The sequence below is a fragment of the Anas acuta genome, chromosome 20 (assembly GCF_963932015.1).
Source record: "Anas acuta chromosome 20, bAnaAcu1.1, whole genome shotgun sequence".
NCBI classification, from domain to species: Eukaryota; Metazoa; Chordata; class Aves; order Anseriformes; family Anatidae; genus Anas; species Anas acuta.
This window is the reverse complement of record NC_088998.1, coordinates 5,029,852-5,055,398: the sequence shown is the minus strand read 5'-3', so window position 1 is coordinate 5,055,398 and position 25,547 is coordinate 5,029,852.

Here is a 25,547-nt window from a genome sequence, read left to right as displayed (position 1 = left end):
ATCATGCTCAGAGTCAGCAGTTATAAAAGTGTAGACTCCAGGACATGTCTAGACTCCTACATCTTCTGAAACAGTGGTGTCTAATGTAAAATAGGAAACTAGCACATTCACTTGCTCTGTAGTCTAAGCAGGAGAGTTTGAGCTGCAGTTGATACAGACAACACAGGGTTTTTTTTCCAAGCCTAGGAAGGAGTGGGAGCATTGATGCTGCTATGTCTTGTGCAGTACAAAAAAGTCCATCTCAGATTTAAACTAAGGGGTCACGAGGAATGAATGTCTGAGGAAAACAAAACTCACAAGCGCTGCAAAAGGTGATAGCAGAAGGCACGCCTGGATAAGCTGATGTTCAGCACAGTAGAAGGAAAAATAGCCTTGCGAGGACACAGGCAGAAAGGTGAAGATCATCTTTGCACTTCACAGCTGTGAAGGCTGAGGAACACAGAAGTATTTTCTCAGACAGTGACCTAGCCCAACAGCAGTGGAGAGGAACAAAAGGAAGGCAAGCACGATTTAGGTAATAGGTACTCAACTGGGATACATGGTGATGCAGTGCCAAGACATTGCCTTCTGTTTCCTTTCCAATAAGAGCAGGAGACTCATTCTGCACCTTCTTTGGAAAGCATTTCAGGTATGGAGCTCTGAGCAGACAAATTCAGAGCTCAGGTTCCAGTGTACATGTATCCAAATCCTACAGTTGCCTCTGCAAATGTTTGCTTTTATTGACTAATGACAAAATTAGGGGGGAGAAGGAAGCAGCCACCCACTCTGCTTCTGTCTCTTTTCTTCCATCTCCCACAGTGGCAAGGCTCTCGCAACATTTTATAGACCTGTAATTTCCTGGCAGTTTATATAGCATGAAAGTAGAAGAAGTGATAAAATATGCAGTTTAATTGGAAAAAAAAAGAAAAAAAACATGTACTAATCTCACTAATGTGAGAGATTAAAACTGTAAATGTGTGAGTCTTCAAGGTGGTTACACAGATTTTAAGCAAATTTTCCTTCTAAGTGTTTCTATTCAAGCTCATATTTTATGGTATCCTGGACCTTACAATTGACTTTTGTTTTATTTTTATGAATGATATTCAAAACATAATATTGTCACAAGGGATTCTCTTACTCCAGATTCTTTTATCATGCAGAATTTCTATTACCTTCTCTGAGATTTTTTTTTTTTTGTCACACTACACTGCTTTAGTGGCTGCAAGCACTATTGTGTCACACTGGGTTGTGTTAATAGCTCAAGCTGTAGTTTACCCTTTGTGCAGAGGGCTAGTACAAGGACTGCGTGTTGAAAATCTGCTAAAATACTGCTTTGAGAACTTGATACCAGCTGGAAGACTCCTGCATTCCTCCTGTGAGGTGCTGGCAGTGCACAGCACCCCCATTCCCTTCAGGCACTGTTCCCCTCCCCCAATGTACTCTTTGGCACAGGACATGTTCCTCCTCCTACATTGGAGCAGTGCCTGCTCCATTTTATAGAGACGATTAATAGGATATCCTATAAAGGGTAAGTATCTGATGGTGCTCTAACAGAAGTGGCTGTAGAAGTTAACTGCAGTCCTGGAAGACACTCAGACTGGTTCAGTATTAGGAGCTGGAATTTTAACAGACTGGTGATACCAAACTGTGATTTTGTTAGGATAGTTGTTAACCAGTTACCCTGGAATAAGAAGGACTTTCTTGGAACAGTAGCCGTACTACAGATCTGTTTAGTTTCCTAAGCAAAGAGCTACTCAATCTTTCTCTGTTCACAGCAACTTCTTAGTAACAACCGTGAAATTATTTCAGAGTCTGGGATGGACACTGGCTATAAGTCTGCTGCCCAATATAACCACAAAATAAACCTGTGGTTAGGATAGCTGTGGTCCTTCAAATAGCCACAAGCTCAGGTGAATCAGGCAAGGGCACAGGCCAAGAGCCCCTCACCACCCATGCAATGCCTTCATGCACCAGCACAAGACGTGTGAGAGCTCCCAGGGCTAAACCTGCTCTGGCCATGCCCAGGAGCCCAAACCCTGACGAGGAAGAGTCAACAGCAGAAAGGACCCAGAGCTCACCACAGTGGCACAGCTGGGGACAGGAGGATACCTCTTAGATATCTCACTGCAGGAATGAGCACCATTTCTTCTCTGAAAAAGCAGCTATCTGACTTATAAGTCCCTAAAGACCACAGATCTATAACCCACCCCAACTCTTTCAGACCTCGCAGACCCCTCCATCTGTAACACTACCTGCATCCACCACTAGGACGTGCTGAACTGTTATGAGAATTGACTTTGGGACCTGGAAGTCCTCCACAGATCTCTGTGTACCAGTTATATTTTAATGCTAGAAAAGGGAAAAAAAAACTCAACATCATTTTGCAAATGTTAAGCTATTAAACTAGCAAATGATTTGAGACAAGAGTAAGTATACAGGGTCAGCTTCTCTTTCAAACACTTCTAGGGTACATTATGTGTAGCATGCTTCATGCAAATACCATGGCCTTGAGGTTTTCCTTGTGGCTTTGTTCATTCTCTCATTTCTGCAGGGAGGCAGGATGAATAAATAGATGTTTTTATCACCACTTTTTTGCTTTCAGAAAGTTCACATATTGCATTTTTGACATTATGTAAATTAAAAATCACCATGGCATTACCTGAAATAAACTATTATATCACTCCTTTCACGCTGCTCTAGTTAAGATACTGTCAGCACTTCCATTACTAGCCCTTATTTCAAGGAGTTTCGAACTTGGTGGTAGAAAGGTGGGGAGATATTTTTGGATAGAAACTTTTAACAAGTTCCCAGCCTGGGCAGAAATTTCATTTTCTTCAGATTTGAGCAAAAATACTTGCTCATTACAGTTAAACAATAAAATGGGAAGATTCACCCTCCAAAAGTTGGGAGGTCTAGCAGAAGCCTGATGAAAGTTTTTGAATACTGAAAACTCAGCTGGGAAGTTTCATTGGAGCAGTTTGTGGTAGAGGCTTAGAGCCAGGATTTGGACACTTACCACAGCACAAAGACCTGTCCGTAGCAATTTATTTTCCATAAAATTAAGACAACTGAAGCCTAATTGAAGCTCTGGTCAGCGGTACAGATCACCTCCTGTGTTAGGAGTCCAACTGCCCCAGGAATTTCCTCACCACACAGCTGTTTGGAGCAGTAATTAGCCCCATCTATATGCTTATAAACCCTAAGAGGCTGGACATGCTCCCTACACCGCCCTCTGCTCTGAGGCCTGCCTAGTCACAAGGTTTCTGGTATGTTTGCTAGGTTGCAGGACCATGAACTTCCCTTAATTGGCCTACATACATATACTAATCACATGATTATCTGTGTGTATGAATCTTCAATAATATAATAAAATGCATGATGTATCACTACATGTCTTGTACTACAAATTCCATTGTGCTTTGTGTGTACTTTCTGCACATGTATGCACACACAATAAAAATGCAATCCAACGCTTAGGACACTGTTAAACTTGAACCTTCTCTTCAAAACCAGCATTTGGGTCACCAGGATAAGACAAGACCTCTTGAAGCCTGAACAGGGCACGTTCTCATTCCCAAAGAAAACTGAAGATCCCAAAGCAAGAAGTTCTAGTGACCAGGTGTCCCCAAAGGCTGACATGCAAAACCCACCCACCGTACTGCCTGCAATGTGACTAAGGTACTACCAGCTGAGTTTTGTTTCATAGCCTCATGTGACTATCCAACTTCTGGGCAATTAGCTTACCAGTTCTGGCATCACCAATCTTACCGAAACAGTGCAAAATCAGCCAGATTCTGGTGTTGGGGTATCAGAGCCAACTACCTCCAGGAACAAGGGCCATCATGACATGCAAATGCATTGCTTTAGAGCAAGCACTTGTGGCCCCACTCCTGCTTGCACACTCCAGGCTGAACTCTACACGTGTCTTTTGGAAGACATCTGTTTTCAGAAAGTCATGCAAAAAAAAAGAGTAAGGAGAATAAATTTCTCCTCCATGTCGGGTATAACAAGGAATAATGGACTTAAATTACAGCCAGGGAGATTCAGACAAGACATTAAGACAAACTTCCTAACAGCAAGGGTAGTTAAACACCAGAAAAGATGGCCTGGGGAAGGCATGAAATCCCCACTCTGGGAGGTTTTGAGCACAGATTAGACAAACGCCTGACAGGAGTGACAATTTTGATGCTCCTTTGGGGCAGGGGATTATATCTTGATTTCCCTTTCAGCCCTGTTTCCCACAGCAATCTGGAAATCCTTTAGAAATAGAAAGAATACATATTTTGACATCTTACGTCCTATTCTGCATTCTTCCGTGTAATCATCCAGGCTGGGCCACTGCACCCCAGCTGTCTCCTCTGAATCTGTGTGTAAATGCCATTAGCTCCTCAGATCTACCAGCTCCCCCGCTACCATGCAAACCCTCCTTAGGCAACCATCACCTGGGGCTGGCTTTAAAGGGTTCTTTGCAATGGCATCTATCAGGAAACAGGCTTCACAATGAGCGAGCACCAGTAGTCCCAGATTTTTATTTTATTTTTTAATTAATAAAGCCTTTAGGTATGTGGAGCAGTCCCTTTCTGCTGGCTGCAGTGGAGGTTTCTGCCGAGTTGCTGCTAATGCGGCTGCGTTCCCTGGTGGCAAGGGGATGAGAGCCCAATTTACGAGCTGCAGGAAGTTTCACAAGCAAAATGCAAACAGCCAATTTCAGGCTTTGTTTGGAAATATTTTTCTGTTTCCTGCTGCTGCAAGAAGCTAAGAAGAGGGGGAACAAACCCAAACAAGAATTCACTCAGCCTTTTCAGTGCCACTCATTTTTCCACCCCCAGTAAAACAAAACTCAAGCTACAAAACCAGAAAGTGACAAGCGTTAGGAGAAGCAGATATCCTTCCCCAGCTGTGCTTTGCCCTGCAGCCCCCCTTCTTCCTCACATTTCCTTTCTGGCCTGCCCTCTGCACCATCCCTCCCCAACTGCCCAGAACCTGCAGGGGTTCCTCCTGCCTATAAACCCCACAGCACCAGAGGTTGCTTTGCACCCTGTTCAGTTAACACCCTTGGGTCCCTAGCCAGGCTTTTAACTACAACTTTAGTGTAACCACAACAAAGTAAAACAGTATACCCCTTTTCCTAGCCTAGGCTGGAATTACGGTGTGAGAAACTGCTAAGATGGTCTTGCGTGGTTGAGGTTTCTCAAGGCACATTCCTGTGATTGCATTCTGCATGGTTGACAACAGAGAAGACCACAAAAGCAAATGACATGGAGACCCATACCTTTTAAATTAATTGCAGATGGACTGATTCTTTGGCTTGTGCAAATTTCAAGGCCTTTCATTCTGTCTTGCCCTTGAAACCCAAAGAAAAAAGTAAAATGTTTTCTTCTCCTAGTATCAAGCACCCCTCTTAGTACGTACAGCCCTTACAAGAGCAGAGCCCATTACACAGAACCTCAGCTACTGCTCAGCTTGTCTTTGAGTTGCTTACACAGACTTCATGTTCAGAACACAGACTCAGAGTTTCATAGTAGCTGTTCCTCCATATTTCTATCAGCAGCAGCCATAACGCTGGCAAGTATAGGGACAGACAAAAGGGACTCAGACTTTTAAAATATATGTATGTAGGCACATATATATTTTTCATTTTTGGATGTTTCCCTTAATCATATCTTGAATTAATGCAGGGCTTGTTCATTCGGAGCTCTCATTACCCTCTTAATTAACTGTGCACAGATGGAAAAAGTCGGAATTGCTTCACTCGAGTTGTTCTGCTAGTTTTAAAATGAGATGGCAGATGGAGGACAAGGCAGAAAGGGCTCAGCTCAGAGGTAGGAGACAAGTTTTCAAGCTGTCACAGAAACGTCAACAAACGCTCCATCTGTTTATGAGGAGTACCAGGCAGAGGCAGTTTTAAGTGCCATCTACAGACGTGAGTTCAAAGAACTCCAAACAATTAGCAGCAAAATGAAAGTTGCAGTTTCAGTTTGAGATGTACCAGGACATTGTCAGCTCAGATTGCTGATGGTAGAGTTGGGAGCAGCCAACATGGTGCTTGCAGTGATATTCTCAGACCAGAATGAGCTCAGGATCCTCAGGGCTGTGTTGGTTTGCAAAGAAAATATCCCTAAAGCTCTGCATACAAGCCTCAAAGGAGAGAAGCCCCCAAAGGGCCATAAAGCAAGTGAATCTCCTGAGATCAATAAATTACCCCCAAGGAAAGAGCTGTGAGATGGTTCTCTAGGAGCCCATATAAAGGCAGGGTCCTCAGCTGAGGACCTCAAATGTAGGAGCTACCTTTGTGGAAAGAGCCTCCTCTGGTTTCAGCTTTCCAGAGGTTTCCTATGTGTGAGGCATCCAAGGGGAGAAGAATATTAGTGCTGGACTTTGGGAATTATGAGCAGCTGGGATAGCACTTGGGATATAGCTGAGGATCCTGATAGTTGGGATATAGCTGAGGATGCATATGCAAAGTCATACAGGTAAGAAATAATAAACTTCTGTCCTCCCCCTTCCCAGAAAAGCCCTTCTTGAACTGCTCCAGTGGGATATTAAATTGTTATTCTGTCAGAGATAACATGCACATGCTGATCCTAATGCAGGAGGGCACTGTACAGTTATTAGTGCTTTAGAGAAGCAGTAGTGTTATGTAAGATAACCATGTCAGGGCTATGTGTAGTACAGTGGCAGTGGATATTTAAATAGCCTCAGAAGCCTACGAGGAACACATCTGTTTCCTAGTGCAGAAGCCAACTTACGTGAGCAGTATACATCTGCATCTAGGCTTCATTGGCTTATATATGGTTAGCAGGCATGGTTATTTGAAACTGAATGGTACCCATGTGCTTTCCACAAAAAGCTGCTAGAAGAAATACACACAAAAAAGCAGTTATGCACAGCTTTCTGAGGTATACCTGCTAATTCTTTTTCCAGTAAATCATGTTCTTTTGGAGTAAGATCATATGTTACAGTGATAGCAAGTTCCAGGCCCCCCATCTATAGACCTTTCATTTCAAAACCAATACTATGGACTTGAATTCCATCCAGCTTCAGAAATATCTGCATCTGCCTCAGGTCTTTCTAAGACTTTTTTTTTTAATTATTATTATAATGAACAGTTCCCCCACGTAAACGAAAAGTGAGCCTCTGACAAACACTTATGGAGGATATTCCCAGCAAAAGCCTGAATAGAAGGTTTTCTATTTCCTTTGATATAGAGATAACTCTAGCTTGCTGTGGTGAAGCCAGACAGCCGAGGAGGTACCTTGCATTGCAGGGCAAGGTGCACAATTTCTGTATCTAGTTTTGCTTAGAGGTGGAGAGGGTTAGAGTTAAACCTACATCTGAAGCAAGACATTAAAGGTCTTTCAGCAGGGTGTGAAGATCCACATGGCCAAGGAGAAACCGTCATCTCAGTTTTGCCTTCAGTGCTATTTTTACTTAGTTGAGGTCCCCTAAATGCGAGTGATGCTCAGACCACAGGGCTAACGGCTACTGAGAATTTAAATATACTGAACAGTAAAGTTTTGTCAAGAGCAGACCACCACAGGTGACAGTAGGACACTGCAGCTGCCTGCAGGTCATCAGACAGGAACCCAGAGATGTCCGAGACCCTGCCAGAAGAAGGATGTGAAAGTGATTTTCTTCAGAATGCCGCACAGGAAGCTTAAAAAGCACAAACCTCACAAAGCTTTTCTGTAGGGGGGAAAAAAAAAAAAAAGCAAGAAGAAAAAGGCAAAACTAGAATAAGAGCAGAAGCTAATCTCCGTGCATGTTCTTAGTCTGACAGGAGAGTACCCTTCCCAGGGGCTTCTTATCAGAGCCTCAGTTCCCTCAAGGTCACAGATCAGGGTAATTACACTCTGATAAGCATAGTCCTTGCTCATTTGCAGTTAGATACTGTGGTTCCTCATTTTCTGCTCTGAATACTGGGACAGCATTACCACCCCACAGCACTTTCAATAATATACCTCTCCAAACTGGTTGGAAACCAAAGGCATGACATGCAGTTCTGGTATGTACTGCTTTAGGACTCTTAGGCACTAAACAGGGACATGAGATACCAGTATTGTGGAGTATGATATTCTCAAAGGCTTGTAGCAGACAGATGAAGTCACACAATCCATATTTTGAAAAACACACCACAGTACCTGCTGTAATCATACTTCCTGGTCTTGTCAGAAAAACCAGAAGTATCCCATCATGGAAACACCTTCTATGACTGGAAAGGTCATTTTCTTGTCCTGGGAACCCTGCAGGGAGCTGAGAGATGAATCAGTCCATGATGTGTCCTCCCATGCTGCTCACATTTCTGGTAGCTTCCTATGCACCTTACAAATTGCTCCACAGAAGTGAATTATACTATAGAGCCCGCATGCACTCTAAATACAGGACAATCCCTCAAGGATCCCACACCACACACTTCTCCTGGCCCTTTTCACTCTTGCACACACAGACTGAGGTAAAGTAAAGGATAAGACTTCTTCCTTAGTCATTACCAGTTCTCAGATTCAGCAGATACTCCCCCTAAGGATGCTCTCTGTGGAAGAACCCAACGTGCACAGGCCTGCTGTCAGACAGCCCAGCCCCAGAGGCCTTCTGCACCCTGGCTGGGCTGGAGGTCACTCAGGAGGACACCCTGAGCCACTGCTGGGTTATGAATTCATTTTATGAGTGAGCAGAACAGTTTCAGTTTAGAATATTTCTCCTCCCCTTTACTCTCTGCCTTTTTCCTCTTTTCTAAAACAGGTACTTAAATCATTCCAATGAATAATAAGGATGCTCACCAACCCAATTTAAGGCAATTTCCATTTCAGTCCCAATATCATCCTCAAACATACTTTTCCCTTTATCTGTGGAATGGACTGTTCTGCACAGCACCTTAAATAGAAAGTGCTACGCTAGCTAAATGCTGCCTTTCAACTATTACAATAAATATCTGACAGTGAAGAAAATAAGAAAAGAGGCAGGCGGGGACTGATCTGCCTTGTCATATGCTAGCAACTTGGCACTGAAAGCTTTGTCAGTCCATTAGCTGCTGTTAATTTCCTTGTTCTTCATGGCAAAGGTGGCCATAATTGGTGGAGCTGCTGGAAATATCACATAAATGGGGTGATTCACACTCAGAACTGTCACTGTAATAAAATCCCATTTAGAAAATGTCCCCTTCACCCAAAGGAAAAAGCGAGCTTCAGAGCCTGCCCTCCCCCTGTTCCCTTGTAGGAACACAGAACCCATCAGCAACAGACAGGAGCGCAGATCTGTCCATCTCTGAGGACTGGGCATAATTTGAAAGGGACATCAAGTCTGATGGCCCATAATCAGCTCAGACAACAGTTTTGTTGTGTGTGTTTTTATTTATTTATTTTCTAAGTGGAACTTTGCAGACTGGACAGAAGCCAAGAAAACAGAGAGAAATATAAAATGAACATGAAATTCTGTCCATTACCAGTATCATTATAGTGTGCGTGCAAGCATGCATGTTCTTGAGGAAGCAACGGATGTGAAAAGAAAGAAGCAGAGTTGTCATGGAATGAAGCAGCACACCAGGAGTCAGGCTGCATTACTCAGCAGTGCTCCCTCTCAGAGGTCAGAGCTAGACTATAAAAAACATATTTCACAGGTGAACGAAGAGGTGGGGGCACACCTTACCTGAAGAGTGAATCATACAAAGTTGTAACAAAGGGGTTGAAAAAGTGCAACCTTAATTTTCAGTATAGTCCAAGATTCATTCAGAAAAAAATCCTGAATATTTACTTCTGACAAATCTCTTGAGAGATTTGTTTAGAAGTAATCATAAATGTTAGCTAGCTTTGGTGGAGCTAGAAAAGTTCAGAGCTGTTGGATTTATTTTGGAATGCTAAAAAGAATAATTATTTAACTCCCATAAAGAAAGCATGGTAGAAAAAGGGATGGGATCTTCCCTGGGCTTACAGGCAATATTACATTAATTTCCCAAAATTTTGGAACTACTTGCTGTGCACAAGGATTGTCCTTGCTGAATTCCTGCCCAGAACCTTGTCCCCCAACAGTGAAATCTAACTTTTCCATTAAGACAGTTTAATATTTGAGACATTCAATACCAGCAGAAAGCTCAGACTCAGTTACATACACAACATCTGGGTCTTGATGAACTCTTAGGAACTTGTCCATACTTATAACAAATTCTGGGAAAAACTGAAATAGGATGTCCATCCCTTCTGGTCTACCAGACAGAAATATGTAGCTGGCTGGTAGCTCACTTATACACGATTAATTCTCCATACATATCACTAGTTAGTAGGTTTCCAGTAATCAGAAAGAAGCACAGGTACCTCCAAGTATTTTAACCCAGTGAAACAGGGGTCTTTAACATGTCAGAAGGATTCAAGCCATGCTGACACCAAACATCTAGCTGGCAGCCCAGGTACATGCCTACCTTCTAACCTCATGTCTGACCAAGAAGCACAGTACTGAAGACATCAACAAATCAAGGCTTACTGGTGATAAACATCTGAGCATGACTCTGGTACTTCTTATGAGGAGGAGGATTTGTGGTCATGGGTTTGGTGTTTCCCCTTCTGACTGGGCTGGTTAGGTGAAGCCTGTCATTGAAGGCACTGGATTTTGAGTGTTTTGCAGCTGTGTTTCCTACAATATTTACTCAGTGTCCACTGGAGCAGTTTGCAAAGCCATCAGCAATCACTCTAACCTTCCTGAGCAGCCTGAGTGAACAGTGAAATGAAAGACTTTACTGAAGTCTTCAAATAGCTGGTGAGATTAATCTTGTCAAGTGTAAACACTTCTTGACTCAGCAGTGGGGTGGGGAATATGAGGCCGGTCTCTTTTTTTTTTTTTGACATATACACAACTGTCAGTTTTCCCAAGTTAATTTTCACAGAAGAAAAGGCATTGTCTGGATGATACGGTAGAAAAACCTAATGTCAGGGAGAAAGCTACCCTGCAGTGCTGTGATGTTAAGAGGGGCAGTGTGTTTGTTAGCTCTACTCAAGCAGACATTACTTCAGTAATGAAAAACTTTCCTGGAAAACAGCATGCAGGGGAAGGGCTCTCTGAACTCCCAAAGGCTTCTACCTCCTTCTCAGCAAGGAGGTTCAGTAGCAGATATGCATGGACAATTGTGTTTTCTTTGTCACAGTTCAAACAAGTTGAGAAATGTGCTGCCCTCCACCAACAGGACTCTGGTAAAGGGTAACCCAATAGCTTTGGGAAGCTGTCACCAGTTTTTAACCCTTTGAAGAGATGAGGTTTGTTACAGCCTTGCCTGTCACTCAGGAGTCTGGACCTCATCTCCAAGCCAGGAGCTGCACTAATTACCAACAGCACCAAGTCCAGACAGATGAGTAACTTAAAGTCTCAAGGAAAACATGGAAATTCAGAAAGAAAACTTCATTAGATTGCAAACAAAGGCAGGTCTCATTGACTTCAGGAGACTTGAAGTGTGCATTATTAGTTAAGGATGCACAGAAGTGCTTTGCTGCACACTAGTATTGTGATCTGGGGAGTATCATATGACCCAAACAATTCTTTCTATAAACCTGAGGCTCTGGAAACTCTCACCAGCTCAATAAGATACAGCAAATTAAGACCACCTGAATGACACCAATGAGCACAAAATACTCCAGTGAATGACTGCAGCAGCTCATGCCTCTCAGCATCGCCTACACCAGACAAACAAGTACCTGCAGGTCTCCTGTAAACAATACCCTGAACTGGGGCCTTAAGCATGGCCCTAACAGTTGGTGCCAACTATTGTGATAGCTGGAGTGAGCCAAGAAAAGCAGGAATCTGGCTTGAAACCAAAAACAGGTTCTGAAGATTAAGATATTTTAACCAATGTGGAGGTGTAGCAGAGAGAACAAGAGAAAGATACAGAAGCAGTAGAAGAGGAAAAATGCACGATGAATGAAATGGAATTCTTTACAGGAATTCACAAAGCCTTGGAAGAGCTATTGTGATCCTATTGTGAAGGGCCACAGCAGGACCAGGCTGCAAAGGAAGAGCATCTTTCATAACATCATTGACCTCCCTTCCGCAACATACCCTCCTTTCTGCCAGGATGCCTGTGACTGTAATGCTGTAGCCCATTTACATATCCTTCACAAATCACTATGTCTTTATGATGATCTGAGTCAAATAAGAAGTACCACACTAAGAATAATCCCATTTCTCTCCTTGACGGCATAAAGAAACACAATTGGGCCCCACATCTCTTTGTATCAGGAGTGCTGTAATTTTTTTAAGTTCTTCTAAAGTATTTATTGCTTTACTATACCCTCTTCCTTTGCAAGAAGTATTTATCATCACAAGCAATCTTACTGCAGTGTCACAGATAGTCAGTACTACTTTTGACTCTTAACAGTATACACAAAACCAATTCCCCAAACGCCCAGTAATTGAACCATCCTTATCCAATGGTTTTTTCTCCTTTTGACAATCTGCAAAGATAAGATACAACCTTTGAGTTTTATTCATCCCCCTCCCTCTATTTTAGAAGTGAATTGCTATTCAGGGCTACTGAAAAGTGCCAGATTAAGAGAAGAGTGATGGATGATACACTTTAAAACAGGTAACAGCATAAAACCTTCATGCCCCTATCCCCCCACAGCACAGTATACAATAATCCACAGCAGGTCTTTAAATAGTTTGAGTTTTCTACTGGGTCTTACTGCCTTTTATAGTGCTTCTGCAACAGAATACAAGCATGGCTTCAGGATCTTGGTAAGCAGAATGATCGTAATATTACAGAATAATTGAAGTTGGAAGGACCACTGCAGGTCACCTGATTCAGCCCCTGACTCAAAGCAAGGACAACTTCAAAGTTACATTAGGTAAGCTGATAATAGTGATTATTTAGGACCCCTGCGGTCTATCTGTATAAAGGCAGCTCAGTCTGGCTTGCTTTTTGCTACTCCTTTAGCCTTGCTCAAGTCAGACCACCTCTATCTCAGACAACTCCATCTTCTCTCTAGCTCAAAGACACTCACTCAACTCCAAAAGAACACCATTTATTACATTTCCCAAAGGGTTTTTTAAGCTTAGACAATCTTGTCAGAAGGGGGAAAAAATGCACGAAAGAAAGGATGAACCTCTCAACCAGAGCCAGCAGGCAGAACTGGACTAGAACCAAGACTTCATACAACTCCTCCCAGCCTGCCACCTGCTGAGCACACTTTCTTCTCTCCCAGCTATACCCAGCTTCACAAAAACAACAATATTCATTCCACTGACCAGTAAACTTTCCAACTAAAGACCAACAGAAACCAGCATTGTGCTTTACCTGACTAGAGTTTTTTCGTCTCCACCAGCTCAGGGTAGGCTGGAACCAGATGCTCCTACGTAGGGGGGAGGTGGGGGCTATAGACAGCCACAGGGCTTCCCTTTAAGGGCTGATAGGGTTTGGTGCCTCCCTCTTTATAGGAAAGAGGCTAATCTAATTAGCACCTGAAAACAGCAGAAATGAGGTCACTTGCTTCCTGTGTAAAGCTTAATTTTGTATAATTTATTTTTACATTTTCTAATTGAATGAATATTAATTAACTGGAGTTTAATGCAGAAGATGAAGACATTAAACTCTCATTAACAAACACTGAATCCTATTCATCCCCAAACACTTCACATCTGCAGCATTAAGTTATCAAAGGAAAAAATCTGCTATGATTTATGTCGTTTTCCGGTGGAAAAAGGGAGGCAATGAATCTGCTTTATCAGTTAATTATCTGCAGTGTGACACATGGCTCCTCAAGCACCCATAGTTGGGACATGGGTCCTGGTGAGGCACTGGCATGCCAAAGCCACATTGTTCCCTTGCATGCAGTGGTAGCAGCGAAGCTCCAAATGGGGCTAGAAATAAAACCTTGGCAATGTATGGCATTGTTTCTTATAGCCTCCACCATGTGTAGAGGCAAGACCCTTTGTGGATCATCCACCAACTGTTAGTCACAGGGCTATTTCTCCACCAGCACAATATGAAGGGCAGTAGCTCACTTCCCACTTGTACAAGTTCCCCCACCTACTAAATCAGCTGTAGCTGATGGAGGCATCACGGCTGGTCCAGGCAGCGTTACCAAGCAGGGAAAGCTCTTAATGAATTGAGGAATGAGCCCAGGCTGTTAGCAGAGATTCCCGCAGCTCCTTCAGCAATCACCCTAGTTTCCTGCGAAGGGAGACGTGTCAGATTCTTTGCTGGTTCAATTTACTTTAAATATAAACACTGGGAGATGTCACTCTGTTTCAGAAAATAGAGCATAGCTGGAATGTACTAAAAGTGTCCCAAAAAGTAATCCAGTGATTTTAAAGTGTTTCTTTCTTGTCATGTCATTTATAATTTAATTAGTGGCAGGTTGTCAAGCAATAACTATAATCGATAGATTTATACACTGGAGGAAAATAGCTACCTCATTCTTAAAGCAGCAGAGCTGTTTCCTCTGGCTCCCCCTGAGCTTGCTGCTGGTGGAGTTGCCATCTGCTGATAGTTCTCTGGAAAATCACCTGTTCCTTTAAGTACGTTTATATAAATGAAACAGAACACCTTCAACACTTTTTTTTTTTTTTTTTTTTTTTTTCCCCCAGCAGGTTTTATATTTCAATAGCATTTTCATTTTTTTCAATAGAAATCTTTTCTGAATGTGAAACAAGAGTTTATTTTGAAAGTAAACATAATACTAAAATGTAGCAGCAAAAATAATCAACTATAAATTGTAAAAATAGCCCAGAGAAGTATGTCTGAGAACCAAAACCAGAGGTGACAGTGAAGACACTGAAAAGCTTAGAGAGAAAAACTGCTAAGATGCTGAAGTCTGTTTCACATCAACAGGAATTCAATAAGCTGGAGGAAAGGCAAGGCAAGAATATCTAGAAACCTGGTAGAAAACAAAGCAAAGAAAGCCCAGCCACGACGCCCTGCAAACATACCTCAGCTGAAGCAGAAAATTGAGCTGTTGATAACAAATAGGAAACTAACACCCGAACAATAACGGACTGTGACACCCAGCAACCTGAAAAAGCAAAATTCCTCTCTTTTGGAGAGGACAAGATACAGCAGCGATTTAACCAGACTCCAGTTTTATTGATTTGAGTATCTGCTGTCAGACCCAAATAGCATGGCATTGGATAAGAAGCACAATGATGAAAAATTCCTGGTGAGAGCAGTGAGGGACGTGGAGCTGGCTGCAGCGGTGGGACTGAAGCTGGCCAGATCCTAGGGCAGGCTGAGCTACACCTTTTTGTTGGTGTGAATGCACCTGGAAAGCCAGAAGGAATTTTAAATAAATATTTGAATTTAACCTGGAAATCTTTGAAATGGAGAAACTTAGAGTGAGACAGTAGAAAATAGGTTGGAAACAGACTTCGTTTGGGCCAGCTGTTACAGTTGGGAGCTTCTTCAATTGTATCTAGCTCCACTCACACTGCTCCTCTCTCTGTGAAGAGACCCTGCAGCATTCAGGTCTGTCTTGTATATGGCAAGCTCTGCTGTCCTTCTGGGGCTGCTTTCTCCCCATCCAAAGCACAGTGCTGCAGCAAGACAGGCAAGAGACTTCATCCTTGCTCCCCAGCCATTCCCTTTAATCTGAGCAGAGCACACAGCAGACAGTAAACAGAAAAATAACCAGCTGCCATCTGTCACGTGGATGGCAGAATTGCTCCTAGGAAGGCCAATTGTTGCTGATTTCCACAGCAGTGCAAAGGGATGCAGGGAAAGGTGATGGATGGTATCTGAGACCTTTGTGTGGTCCTTTTGGTATACTGAAAGATTTTTGGATATCTTTTTTAAAATGTTGCACTATTTAATTTTGAGGTAGAATTTCTGAATCCAAATAAAGTGACATTGAACCATGAAAATAACTAAGCATTAAACTTTAAAAAAGTATTCTTCTTTGTTCAAAACAAAACATTCTGACCAACTGAAAATGACTTGGCTGTGATATTTCATTGAAAGAGAAGAGATAATGATACCAGAGGAGCTCATCTGCTTCTGAATTTATTTACTTTCCTCTAAAGGGATTTTCCTATAAAGCAGAAAACTCTGCTCCTGCCCAGCTCCCCGCCTCTGTCTGCACTCAGTTCTGTGACATGACACAAAACAGCGGTTCTCCCCTGCTTCTTGCAGTGATGCAGTCTGCTTGGTTTTAATGAAATATGAGTAGCTTAAAAAGAGCATGTTAGCACTGGCAACATAATCCCTACTCCTAAAAATCACATCAAAGTGACTGTGCACTTGGACTTGCCATCTCTTGTCAAGATGCAAACACCGGCTATTGCTTCCGTGTTTCAGGATTTTACAGGACACCTCAAGGATGCTGCTGCTGAACTGAAAGGCCCTGAGGAAAATAAAATAAGGATGTTCTCTGCTGTAGTTTCACAAAGGCAATTGTACCATTCAAGGACTCACTGAAGATCAGCTGCTATAAAAAAAGGCCTGCTGGAAAAAGCCAACTAAAACCCCATAGTTAAATGGACAATTTGCCACCTACAAAGCTACCAGCTTGCTAGATAAATGTTCAGGCTTACAAAAAGAGATATATGCTTGTAGTCTTCATGAGGCAGGAGATCTTTCAAGAGTCTGTATCAGGTAAACTCATGTTTCTGTAGATGATGAAAGCCTGGTGTAGAGCTCAGCCAACAAAGGAGCCACCAAATCCATCAGTACCGATGGGCAGATGGGAAAGATGCAAAGATAAGTTGGTGGTGTCCAACGAAAGGATGTTCAGACAAAAGCAGGCCTGAAAGAAGCCCGGTTGATAGATGTGAACAGGTCTTTCACAGGCAAAAGGTGTCTTTGACATCCAGAAGCACAGAGCCAGAAGCACAGAGAAGAAAGCTACAGTGGTACTAGATGTGTCTGGAGGTGACCAGAGGTTGGACAAAAAGCAACAGTAACTTACACAGTGAAGGATGTACACATACAACACAGTTCCTGGTGTCAGTGCTGCTCCAAACATGGAATTACTCCAACAGAAGAAAAGAGAGTTTTTTTATGGAAAAATATAATTCTGAGTGAATTTCTCTAGCCTTCTTTATTTTTTGAGACAAATCTAACATGTCACTTTTTGAAAATAGAGTTTAATAAAGCATTTCTGTAGTCGAGTTTTCAAAAGATGAAAAGCATTTCTGAAAATCAGATTTCAAAAGACAGAGCAAAAACAGGTTTCATGTTTTCACAGTAAAGTGTTTTTTTTAGCAGATGTAGGGAGAGTTTTGAAAAATTTTCAACAATCTCTGCCAATAAAATGAAATATTAAAAAAAAGAATTAGCAACACATCTGTTAATCATGACACCTTGAATGTTTTCTTATTTTATTTTTCTGTTACATCTCTTTTCCTCTAAATTTCTTCTCCTTTCTCTGCTTCAGTTGTAAATTCTTCACAGCAGGTACTGTTTTCTTATAACGCATTTGTCCAGCACCTCACATGTTGTGAACACTAATGTGACGTGAATAATATATAATACTCCTCTCTGGAGTGCAGGGTATAACTCAGAATCAAACGCAGATGATGATGGCTTTGTGACAGTGAAACACAAATTCAAGACAAACCTCACTGCAGCATGGGGTCTCCATTGTGGCTCATGAAAGTAAACGCCAAATGGTCTTCCTGTAACAGAAAATCTCTAAATCATTTCAGGCTATGCAATTGCCACACATAATGCTCTTAAAAACTAATAAAAAAACCACAACCCAAACTCATCTCCATCTGAAAGTGTAGTGCAAAGTTTTATTTGAGTTAGCTCCTGCCAAGAATAGCACAGAACAGCCTGGATGCAACATCTGCTCTCATAGTGTGAGAGCCAAAACATCTGGCAACAGTAGCTTGCACCCCCACCTGCTTTACCTATACTAATTTTCTGAAAAGGTGGAAATAACATGGCTCTGATGTTAATTCCTTGGTGGTCAGAAATAAAGGAGGAGAAAGTATATTTTCTCTCAGGTATCATATTCTGAAGAAAAACATGTCTTTCAAGGAAAACTGTGGATTTTCCTCTGTTGTTATAATACAGCATAAACCTAGCTTCCTGTGCCTTTTCCACTGGGCTTCATGGTTTCTCTCGTGTCAAGGTTTCTCCATGATCAGCAAAATGTCTTGGTCCTGAAAACATTGTAATTATGGAGGAAAGCAAAATGTCTTTGCATTTTAGAAGAGATATTGCTGCATCTTCCTCTGGCTAGAGAGCAGTCTTGCTTCTGTTCCCAGTAAATTCATGTCTTGCTTTGCAGTTTACCACTTCCATCTTAAAAGATGGACACAGGTGAGACAGACTCAAAACTGCTGCAGAAGACTTGGTTGCAAAAATCAAAAACAGTTGTAGACATGATAGGGTTTTTAGCAAAGGATAGAGGTGGAAGCAGACTTCTGAGTGCAGCAGACAGAGCTATCATTTAACAAGGATAAATGAGTCCAAGATACCTTAAATTTGTCCCGTTGTCTAATTCTGGAAGAAAACAGATGACAACCATCCTGCAATCAGTGTTTGGAAATATACAACAAAAGGAAAAAGCTTTATTAACACTGGAAATGTACTCTTAGCTTGGATTTCCTTTTCAACACCCAGCTTGTTCATCTCACAGTTCAATGAACTGTTAACATCACATATTTCTTCTGTTCCAGCAGCAAGTCCAGTTACTTTGGTTTCCGCTAACTGCAGACAGATGAGATTCAGTCTTCCCAGGGAGACAGAGGAAGGGGGAGAGCTTTGGAGAGTGGGAGGAAGGGGACGAGAGAGACTAGGTCTCAATAGGTAGCTAGTAACAGTGATGAGCTGTGAGTTGGACTTGCTGAGATATGATTGAGCCGAATGCTGCAGCTTGTCTGTTCTTTGTGCATAACGTAAATCTGGCTTTCTGCATTAATATGTTTTTTTTTTTTTTTAAACTGAGCCAATCTCTTAGTATTTGGTAGAGTTGGAGAGCTCTGTATATATAGCTTAATAGTGGAATACTCTTACGTGTTTCATGTTCCAATCCAGACATATTTTCCTGTTCCTTAATAGCCCAATCTAGTCTACCCTTCCAGGCAAAGCCCAAGAAATGTCCTTGTCCAGTTATGCATGAGAAGTACAATGGGCAACCACTTTCCGTAATAAAAATGTCAGACTCCCTAAGTAAAAATGAAGTCTATATTCTGTGATATCAAGAATCTTTAACAAACATGAGGGTCCTTGTGGGACAGCAAGTAGTCACAGCTCTAAACTGCATCTGTAAACAGAAAGTTCATAGTCCAAGTAAAGGGAAAGATGCAAGGAAGTACACTGTCATTATCTGTATTTCCAAACAATTTTATTTTGCTTTTATCCTTTGTCCTTTCCCAAGGTGTCCTTTGTTGTATACATAACTGGGCAACACATGCCTGGAGAATTTAGACAACTCATTTGTAAAATTAATATTTAAGGTTTGAGAGGTCTGGCTAAGAAATCTACTCTCACTAAAGGAGCATTCCTTATGCCTTAGCTAGCAATCCACCAAGAACCACCTCTCCATTCACATTCACTGTTGGATTCCTGCTTAGAACTGTGGCAGTAAGCAGTCTGTCTCTCCCAGGGATGGGTGCTTGGCCTTGTTAACACATAAATGATTACCTGGAGCCCACCCTTACCATGAATAGATACTTGCCTTTGCCAATATTGGAATGATTGCTTGTCCTCAGGAAGGCAGGTGTCTTTGTGTCTCCTCTGGGTCCACCCCTCCTCTGGGACAGTTCTGATAGAATTGGACTTGGCAGACATCAGTTTAGCTCTAAGCATGCCAGTTGTGGATTCAGCCTCTGGCCTCCAAGAAAAGAGTAGAAGAGAGAAAGGAGCAAGAGACTGGTCTCCCTTCTTCTAGGAACAATACAGATTTTTCATACAATCTTCAACTGGTTTAAAAAGAAATGTGTGCTGCACACGAGTGTGATAAACACAGACTTGTGTTGACTTGCCAGGAACTCCAAAGGGTGAAACAGATCCATCCTTGAGCTGACCTTGAAGGAATTTTGCAGGTGAAGCCAAACTCCGTCTCAGATCTTTTATTCTAACCCTAACAAATGCCCTGTCCAAACGTGTGTCTTGTCCTACACTTGTAGTGTTAAGTATGTGAAAATACAAATGAACTTTTATTTTCAAATGCTAACTTTGGTCATGACCAACTGAACTTTCCTCTCATTTCCAACACTGTCTGCCTTTAACTTTCACAGATGTATCCCATGGTTTTTATGTCATTAACCTGGGAAAGATGCTGTTAATCCTCTATTTTTGATCACTGAATTGAAAGGAAATGCGGGTGACATCCTACCCCTCTGCTGTGGTGACATTTGACTGCAGTTTCATGCAGAAGATGAAATTCAGCCTCATGTGGGAATTGCAAAATATAATATTTTTTTCTAAACATTAGTTCCTCACACATTTCTCTCAGGAAGAGAGAGAAAAAGGAATAGCCACTTAGCATTCAGGAGTGAAAAAAGCTGAAATCTAATGAATTCTTTTTCCCCTCTGGAATTAGAGAGCAGTTCAACATTTCTGATTAAGGACAAGAGAAAGACACTCCTGTGCAATGCCATAGCTGGCTGTGCTGTCCTTCTAACACAGAAGTGTTCGACATGCCGGAGGATAATCAAGAGAATAACAACACTACCAGCAGGCAAGAGTTTTGGACTTGTCATCTTACTTGGCTACATGCAGTTAGGTCTCAGTAAAGATGACTTGCTAAAAATCTAACTAACGTATCAAGGCTCATTGGGTTTCGCTGAGCTCCTACCTCTGTAATCACCATTTACCAAATTAGAAGAGGGGGAAAATGAGCCACTTCATCTCTATGTCATATAATGAACTTTTTGTGTGTGTACCAGAGAGGGTGATTGCCGCTAGGTATAATTATTATAATAAAGATCAGTAAAAACTCAAGTTAAAAAGGAATTGTAGCTATCGAGCCCACCAGCGCGATTCAAATGGAACCAGTCCCTGTCTTGCACGGTGGAATTCAATCCGCTGATCTCATCCACCGTAACAGCCCATGAAAACCAAAGTAATGATCCTGTCCAATGTTTGTTCATCTGTCTAATGCAATTCAGATTATTGATTCTATTTGATGTGAAATCCACTGATTTCACTCAATGTAATCAAATCAATTAATCCCATCAACTCCAGTCCAATCCATGAGATTCATCTAGCACAGTGATCAGACAGAGAACAAGGCAGGCATAAAGATAAATAATAAAAATCAATAATTCTGTAAATAACGTTACAGCACACTAGACGTTTTGCAAACAACTGTAAAAGGCAAAGTTGATATTCAGCCCACATACATTTTGCAGCTACACCAAAATCGGTAAGATTTGTGCCATATTAATGTTGGCTAGGAGTGCCTATTCCAGAGTTTTTAGGATGGTTATGGTCCCTCTGAATGGACTTTGGGCCAAATTTTGGGAATTTTGTTAGCCTTAAAAGATCATAATGTATGTAACAAGCATGGTTTGGAGGATGTGATGGAGACAAGTGGTTCCATTTTGAGGATATGCTGATTAAGTGGAATGGAAGATGTGTGGCTGGAATATACCTTCAGGATATTGTCTGAGAGGGATGGAGTGAGCACAATGAATCCTTGATAACTTTAACTTAAAATTGTGTTTTTAGTTTTATTTACTCCATTTTAACATTTAGCACAGCTTTGCAATGGAAAAACTGTGCTGTTGCCTTCAGATGAATGGAAAGGGGCAAATACATATTGGTAATTGTGGATTTTGGTTTACAGTTCCCAAGACTATTTTCCTTGTCAATGTGGAAGCACCAAAACAATTTCTGAGAGTTTATATTTCCAGACATACTGTATTTGGTAGTTCAGGGTTTCCAAAAACAGAAGCTGTCAGGCAGAGAGTCAAATTTCATGGCTGCCTTATTGAAAAATGATATGGAGTGAAATAGCTGAAACCTACCTTATCCCACTCAGCAGTGTAAACTCTGAGGCTGCAAATTCCTGGTGGAAATTTTCAAGTTATACAGCAAGCAATGATATGCAACTAAAATATGGTCACCAGTCTTAGCATACCCAGTGGCACATGAAAATGGGGTGTCACTTCGATGTACTGGCATGAAGGGCACGAGTGAATTTTTGGACTCAGAGGGCACATCCTCAGCCTTAGGAGACCTGGATTCTTCTTTCCCAGCTCTGCCACTGGCCTTGACCTTCAAATCACCTCCCTCTTTTGTACAATAGGGGAAATGATACTTATATGGTCTGTGAAGAACTATGGAAACATTGTGTACAGTAGGTATTATCAAATATCTCTTGCCCTTTAATGCTGATGAACATTTTGCTTCTCAGCATAAAAGGAAACCTTCTGCAAATGTTTCTATTTGAGAATAGAACATTTAACGGATGAAGAAAAAAAAAAAAAACAACCTCTGTTCTTTTTAACGGAGTTAAGGGCTTCTCTGGAACAGGTTTTTTTCCTGACTGCAATCACAGCTGAACAGGAGATCTACCACTTGTCTGTCCACTGCTTCCTGGGCAAGCAAGACTCTTAAACACAAGCACCATAAACAGCCTAAAAAAACATTATAGGGGAGAATTTTAAAGGCGGTAAGGGCAGGTAGGTGCACTTTTCTTATCACAAACTGATCTGGTCTAAATCCCTAGCTCCACATATTCCTGAAAAAACAGCTTCCTATATAAAACAGATAGGCCACATAAGAAAAACAAGAAACAGAAAAGAACAGAAAGGCCACAGTATGCAAGAGTCACAATTCCATTAGAGGTCTGCTCTCCTTTTGCCCCTTCCAAAATGTCTTTCCTTTAACTCTCTAATTAATAACATTATGTGCTAATAAAAGATCAAGGAGGTGGCAGCTGTACTCTAGCCTCTAATCCACTCATACGTTATTGATGCTGCTGCTCCTGGTGTTCCATCTGCTTCTCTAATGTTTGTTCCATGCTGCATTGCTGGAGACATTTGAGGCCAACATCTAAGATAACTTACAGGAAAAAAGAAACCCAGCCCTGTGCCATGCAGAATGAGCTGGCTGTGTTGTTTTTTTACTCATTTGTATACAAGAATTTGAATTCCCTGCAAGCAAGGTCCAGATGAGGAATGGGTGATGGATAGCAAATATGGTGAAGGTGATGTGGTTCAAATTGTCTGTCACCTCTTTGTGACTGCTGCATTGAGTAACACCCTCGATGGCTTGATAGGCTTACTGCTGCTTTCTTTCAGATTTAGGGCTCCCAGGAAACATTTTTGTTTATTTCCTTCATTTGTCCTTCAGTTTTCTGTTTGCCGGAGTGGACAAGCAGACTTTTCACTCTCTCTTTTTTTTTTTTTTTTTAGTGTTTTATAATAAGGTCAAGGGAATTATGTATGCTGGCCTTGATGGGAAGAGTGGCTCAGGCTCATTGTTGTAAATTGTTGTGAATTAGGGTGATACCAATGCTAATTGTCTTTTCCTTGCTTCACCGACTCTTTAAATAATTGTCCTCCTCCTTGGTCAGTTTTTTCCTTGCACCTCTGAGAAATTTGTACCACAACTCTTATCAGTCTCCTTCCACCCAACCAATGTAAAGTACATTGCAGCCACTAAATCCAATTAATCCTCCCAGCACTCCCCAGTGAATGAAATTAGTTACATTTTACAGCTGGGCAGTCAGGGGTGGAGGCAGCTTTCCCAGCAATGTCTGCATTATCTCTCCTCTATGGAAAACCTGTCGTACCTCGTGAATAGTTGGGTCTTCAGGGGTGCTGAGTGCCTTCAATCACAGCATTCAGGGTGAGGAAGGGAGCACCATGGAAAAAACAAGTGATTTGGTTGGGGTCAATGCTGATCTGAGTATGAGAAAGTAGTTCTGACTTGTCTTGTGTGAGGGGAGATAGGATGCATCCATAACCCATCTTCAAGCACACACAAAAATCACCCTCCTCACCTGCAAGGGCTAGCTCAAAACCACAAACACATAGGATTCCATTTATCTATCACTCCATTTCTATAATATTGTTACTCTATCATTTTCCACAGGATTGCACATCCTTTGCAAGAGGAAAATGAGGTGTTGAGCTTTCATTCAAACAGTAGGTTTTGCTAGTTTCAGATCCTCAATACCGGATGCAATAGCTATTTGCAAATGAGTTGAAGGATTTATTTTTTTCTTACCTTAAAAAATAAAAGTTAGTCCCCATGAACTGCAGACAACCTTCTCAGCTTCTATGTGTTGAGTATATTCAAGTTTGATTTTTAAAAAATTCTCCCAAGCGATTAGAAGCTATTGTGGCCTAATCAACCAAGAAATTTAAACATAAAGTTTGCTGAAATCTTTCCTTAAAGTACAGCTAAAGCATATTTCACTTTTACTGCTCTCAGATATTTACGTCTATTTTAAATACAAAGAGCCAGATTCTCTGTTGGCACAAATCAGCGTAGTGTTACTGGCTTTATGATACACAACTTGAGAGCTTGGCCCTCTATTTTATGATCTGTCTGCCTTTATAATGATATTCTGTATTCTTCACAAATCTTCCAGTGGATGAAAGGCATGGTAGATGGCTTAATACATCCCATGAACTACTTAGTGAGGTTTTCAAATCCCCTGGGTATGTTATTATGTTATTATTACTTTTATGTTTGGAAAGCTAAATGACCTAAGCACATGAACTCCAGAAAGAGGGAACCTTGGCTTTTGAGATATTTAACCTATTGCAACTCATTCCGGTCTTCCTGAATCAAACAAAACTTTATAATGGGTAAGTGCTTGTAGAGTACGTAACAGCTTCCATTGTGCAACATGAAAAAAAAAAAAAAAGCTGCTTTTGATATATTTGTGACAGCTTCACTTCCAATAAGGAATGTTCTGTATGGTCCAATACAATTTCTAACTCAACCATACACTAAACCATGTTAATAAAATAATTATATGGGAGTATGTGTGTGTGGAAATAAAGCTACTCAACAAAACTAGCAGAAGACTTTGACTAGACTTGTAAAGGGTGTAAATATTGGCATAATTAACACATTTCCCATTTCATTAGCTTTATTAGCCTCAGTCAGAAATAATGGGAAAAAAAGGGTGGGCAGGAATGGAATAGAATAGTGGGAGCCTTTATGTTCCCCATGTTCCCATATGTAGGCTCAGGAAATTGCAAAGCAGTTGCACTCTAGGTGGACCTGCTTGCAGCAGTTCTCAGGGTTGTTAGGAGAACCACAGCATACAGACAGTCACCAGGTTTTGAATAGGCTGTAGTTAAGCTGTTCACTCATTGCATGATACCCCGCTAACCTGTGAAGATTTTAAGGGACTTCAGAGCTTGCATAATTTATTTATAGCCAAAATCCAATGAGAACAGTAGGAGGATGGATGACAGATCTTTTATAGAATTAGCATGGATTTGTTCAGTTGTTATTGAAATGTTGCATAAATTCTTGATCCTGGGAGATGCTTGGCTAGACGCTTGGCTTCAGGCATATGGGATACGGGAACATAGGACTGCACATGCTACAATCCACTAAATATTTTCTAGTATTTGGAAGTTAAATCCTGCAATACAAAAGGCCAAAAGACACAAAACCTTCAATATGCCACAGGAAGAAAAGCAGATGAGACCAAGGGGATCAGCAGGCTCTTAGG